Raw genomic sequence first — 6,000 nt, forward strand, 5'->3', positions numbered from 1 at the left:
GAATGCAGACTGATGTATTTTGATTACCGCAACCTCGATCACCTGTACGTATAACGTGCTAACAGTAGTTCACAAGCTCTTGGTCACTATGACTTTTGTTACGAGTTACGCGCTGTCAGATAAATCGTTTCACGAATGCAATTACAATAACTCTGTGAAAATAGTGGTTTGTAAAATATCAAGATCCCTATAAATTGCAGGTGCATGTGCGTGCACGTGATAACGGCATAGCATGCGATAGCCTATTACCTATGTACCTGACATGTAAATACATCATGCGTAGGCGGGCTATGGAATGATGTCCAAAGTGTACATGATTGAGAGTAATTTTGTTCCATAAAAGAACAGTAAATTAACAATTAAATATAGTAATTCAATTTATTTCCGTCGTTTTTGGTAAAATAAAGAAAATAAGTGTCATTGTAAAAAATCTATCCCTCTCCATGATGAGATTATTTCTATGTAAACTCAGTGCACTCTTAGTGTATATGTACTTTGACAATCCTGAAAAATATATTACAAGAATATTATTACACTGACAAAACTCATTTTACCAGATAGAGGAGTTATTGTTGAACTTTGTACGGTTCAATTGATATGTAATTTTAAGTGAAATGTTAATACCAGAGCGTTAGTTGTACTGCTAAATCATACCTAGTTAAACCTGTATACAGAGACCACCCTCAGGCAGTCCAAACAGTGGCCTCTTACTGCAGGTAGCCTCTTACTGCAGGTGGCCTCTTACTGCAGGTGGCCTCTTACTGCAGATGGCCTCTTACTGCAGGTGATCTCTTATTGCAGGTGGTCTCTTACTGCAGGTGATGTCTTACTGCAGGTGATCTCTTATTGCAGGTGGTATCTTACTGCAGATGGCCTCTTCCTGCAGGTGGCCTCTTACTGCATGTGGTCTAGCTCTTACTGCAGGTGGTCTCTTATTGCAGGTGGCCTCTTATTGCAGGTGGCCTCTCACTGCAGGTGGTCTCTTACTGCAGGTGGCATCTTACTGCAGGTGGTCTCTTATTGCAAGTGGTCTATTACTGCAGGTGGTCTCTAACTGCAGGTGGTCTATTACTGCAGGTGGTTTCTAACTGCAGAAGATCTCTTATTGCAGGTGGTCTATTACTGCAGGTGGCCTCTTACTGCAGAAGATCTCTTACTGCAGGTGGTCTATTACTGCAGGTGGTCTCTTACTGCAGGTGGTCTCTTAATACAGATTTAGTTCACATGAGAATGATTGTACTGGAGAGTTTTACAAGGTCTCTGAACACAGGTGATCTTCCAATAGGTGGTGGTCTCTCGTGCAGGTTCGACTATATCTGTCACAAAAAAACCTGCATTGTGCAGATAATTCTTCCCCAAAGTGTGTGCTACATATCGTACAGGTATCATAAGTATCACAGTATATTTCAATACCCATTAAAACTGTTATACCCAGGGTCGTTATACTGTCACCTTCTATCCTCCCAGGGTCGTTATACTGTCACCTTCTATCCTCCCAGGGTCGTTATACTGTCACCTTCTATCCCCCCAGGGTCGTTATAATGGAGTTTGGTGATATACAAAGGCAGACCTAGAAAGGAATCCTTCAGAGCAAAGTAAGCAGAAGCTGACAAAGATGTTCCCCCTCCCCACTGAAATTCCCCCTTCCACCCGGCTCTGCCCATGACCTTTGACCCTTTAACATTGACCTATAACCACCAAAATCTAGTCAGGTTTAGAACTTAATTGTAACATACTATGGTGAAATATGAACTAAATGGGTTCAGGGGTTCATGAGATAAGTGGGAAATGATACGGGTAGAATTCTACATCTGTTTTGAGGTATATTATACTTTAATGCAAATATTTAAAGGAAACTTAAACTCATTTGACTAATTATTTACTGTTAATCATTTTGTACTAGCCCCATATATTATACAAATACGATCAAGTTTAAACAAAGAATCAATGAAAAGTTTCCTTAAAGCTTCAGGGATCAGTTTTGCCATCAATTAGCTATACCAATATGTTAACACTAATTCTATTGTTCCCCTGTAAATTGTCTGTTTTCTATTGACCATGTGGAGAGTAAACCTATAATAATTTAACTTCAAAGACAAAAATCCCTATACATGTAAAATACCAGAGAGTAAATACTGACACAATGTTTTATGTCCATATGTTAAAGGACACTGAAAAGGTCACCAGATATTTAGCCTTGTTTAAGTAGCCAACTCGACAGTTCTAAGAGAACTTTGTAAAGTTATAAATGAAAACTACCAAACATCTGATATTGATCACACCTTCCTCAAGGAACAGTACTAAAGTGACAGATTAATATTTGATTATGAATTAACTTAAAGTTGTGAGACTGAACATCATCATGAACAAATTCTAATGATTTTAGAAATTGGCCGAGATTGACAGTAACGATACACATATTGACTAACTCCGGGTGAGTCTAGTGATAATTATAGGACAACAAGATGCTAACGCCAATAATTGTTCTGATGACAACCACTGATTACAAGCCAAGCAACATTACACAGACAAGAGTGATTGGCAATGCGTCAAGTCAATGCCTAATTATTGCTAATTAACGTACAAATAACACCACAGTCAATATCCCAAACAGGCTGCATATAGTGTCTGTATGCTCCACCTATAGGCTAAGTAGTGAGTGTATGATCAACTTATAGGCTACATAGTGTCTGTATGATCCACTTATAGGATACAGTGTCTGTATGATCCACCTATAGGCTACATAGTGACTGTATGATCCATCTATAGGCTACATAGTGACTGCATGATCCATTTATAGGCTACATAGTGACTGTATGATCCATCTATAGGCTACATATAGTGTCTGTATGATCCATCTATAGGCTACATAGTGACTGTATGATCCATCTATAGGCTACATAGTGACTGTATGATCAATCTATAGGCTTCATAGTGACTGTATGATCCATCTATAGGCTACATAGTGACTGTATGATCCATCTATAGGCTACATAGTGTTTGTATGATCCATTTATAGGCTACATAGTGAAAGTATGATCCACCTATAGGCTACATATTAACTGTATGATCCACTTATAGGCTACATAGTGTCTGTATGATCCACCTATTGGCGACATAGTGAAAGTATGATCCACCTATAGGCTACATAATTAACTGTATGATCCATATATAGGCTACATAGTGAAAGTATGATCCACCTATAGGCTACATATTGACTGTATGATCCACGTATAGGCTACATAGTGTCTGTATGATCCACCTATTGGCGACATAGTGAAAGTATGATCCACCTATAGGCTACATATTAACTGTATGATCCATATATAGGCTACATAGTCTACATAGTGACTGCATGATCCACCTATAGGCTACATAGTGACTGTATGATCCATCTATAGGCTACATAGTGACACATTTGAACTCCTCTAATTCAAAGGTTGGTATAGTTCATTATGAAATGTCAGGGGTGAATGAGTTAAGTGACTGAATAAAATATATAAAATGACTGAATGAAATATATCAAATGAACTATGATCTATTTCTAAAGATAACAAAAAGTTGCTTCAGAATAACTGAGGATTTGCTCATAGCCAAGGGTTAAAACTCTTCCTGTAGGACATAGGTATTAGATAGGCAGGGTGCTGGAACATCTGGTAGAATATATTGCTGGAGTGGAATGTTATTATATTCTGTGACAGCTCAAACTCCCACCTCCCACACCTCACTACTACACTTCATCTATATGAGGAACACAGTCCAGTACATACGTGTATGACTACCTTGTACAGTCCAGTATGTACATGTATGACTATCTTGTACAGTCCAGTATGTACATGTATGACTCTCTTATACAGTCCAGTATGTACATGTATGACTATCTTGTACAGTCCAGTATGTACATGTATGACTACCTTGTATAGTCTAGTACATACATGTATGACTATCTTGTACAGTCCAGTACATACATGTATGACTACCTTGTACAGTCCAGCATGTACATGTATGACTACCTTGTACAGTCCAGTATGTACAGGTATGACTACCTTGTACAGTCCAGTATGTACATGTATGGCTACCTTGTACAGTCCAGTATGTACATGTATGACTCCCTTGTATAGTCCAGTACATACATGTATGACTATCTTGTACAGTCCAGTACATACATGTATGACTACCTTGTACAGTACAGTATGTACATGTATGACTACCTTGTACAGTCCAGTATGTATATGTATGACTACCTTGTACAGTCCAGTATGTACAGGTATGACTACCTTGTACAGTCCAGTATGTACATGTAAGACTACCTTGTACAGTCCAGTATGTACATGTATGACCACCTTGTACAGTCCAGTATGTACATGTATGACTCCCTTGTATAGTCCAGTACATACATGTATGACTATCTTGTACAGTCCAGTATGTACATGTATGACTCTCTTATACAGTCCAGTATGTACATGTATGACTATCTTGTACAGTCCAGTACATACATGTATGACTACCTTGTACAGTCCAGTATGTATATGTATGACTACCTTGTACAGTCCAGTATGTACATGTATGACTCCCTTGTATAGTCCAGTACATACATGTATGACTATCTTGTACAGTCCAGTATGTACATGTATGACTCTCTTATACAGTCCAGTATGTACATGTATGACTATCTTGTACAGTCCAGTATGTACATGTATGACTCTCTTATACAGTCCAGTATGTACATGTATGACTATCTTGTACAGTCCAGTACATACATGTATGACTACCTTGTACAGTACAGTATGTACATGTATGACTACCTTGTACAGTCCAGTATGTACAGGTATGACTACCTTGTACAGTCCAGTATGTACATGTATGGCTACCTTGTACAGTCCAGTATGTACATGTATGACCACCTTGTACAGTCCAGTATGTACATGTATGACTGCCTTGTACAGTCCAGTATGTACATGTATGACTATCTTGTACAGTCCAGTACATACATGTATGACTACCTTGTACAGTCCAGCATGTACATGTATGACTACCTTGTACAGTCCAGTATGTACATGTATGACCACCTTGTACAGTCCAGTATGTACATGTATGACTGCCTTGTACAGTCCAGTATGTACATGTATGACTATCTTGTACAGTCCAGTATGTACATGTATGACTACATTGTACAGTCCAGTACATACATGTATAACTACCTTGTACAGTCTAGTATGTACATGTATGACTACCTTGTACAGTCCAGTATGTACATGTATGACTACCTTGTACAATCCAGTACATACACTGTACTTGTCATCAAATTCTGCAAGTCCTTAATCTTTACAACTGTATACAAGGATACAGGTATCCCTAATTCTTTCCCTAATTACTGCCATCTCTCCATCCCTCATAACTACTTCCCCTTTCCTATCCCTTCTATCTCTCCCTCCCTTAATCACTCCCCTCTCCCTCTTCTTCTTTCCTAACCCCTCCCCTCATCCTCTTTCCTTATCCCTCCCCTCATCTTCTCCCCTAACCCATCCCCTCATCTTCTCCCCTAACTCCTCCCCTATCTTCTCCCCTAACCCCTCCCCTCATCTTCTCCCCTAACCCATCCCCTCATCTTCTCCCCTAACTCCTCCCCTATCTTCTCCCCTAACCCCTCCCCTCATCTTCTCCCCTAACCCATCCCCTCATCTTCTCCCCTAACTCCTCCCCTATCTTCTCCCCTAACCCCTCCCCTCATCTTCTCCCCTAACCCATCCCCTCATCTTCTCCCCTAACTCCTCCCCTATCTTCTCCCCTAACCCCTCCCCTCATCTTCTCCCCTAACCCATCCCCTCATCTTCTCCCCTAACTCCTCCCCTATCTTCTCCCCTAACCCCTCCCCTCATCTTCTCCCCTAACCCATCCCCTCATCTTCTCCCCTAACTCCTCCCCTATCTTCTCCCCTAACCCCTCCCCTCATCTTCTCCCCTAACCCATCCCCTCATCTTCTCCCCTAACTCCTCCCCT

General features: G+C 40.2%; 1 protein-coding gene across 3 annotated transcripts in view; it reads right to left on the bottom strand.

The window, feature by feature from the left end:
- The window catches only part of LOC110455991 (small conductance calcium-activated potassium channel protein-like), a 112,727-nt gene that overhangs the window by 80,499 nt on the left and 26,228 nt on the right, over positions 1-6,000 (bottom strand). The window lies entirely within an intron of this gene.

The sequence above is a fragment of the Mizuhopecten yessoensis genome, unplaced genomic scaffold (assembly GCF_002113885.1).
Source record: "Mizuhopecten yessoensis strain PY_sf001 unplaced genomic scaffold, ASM211388v2 scaffold8449, whole genome shotgun sequence".
NCBI lineage: Eukaryota > Metazoa > Mollusca > Bivalvia > Pectinida > Pectinidae > Mizuhopecten > Mizuhopecten yessoensis.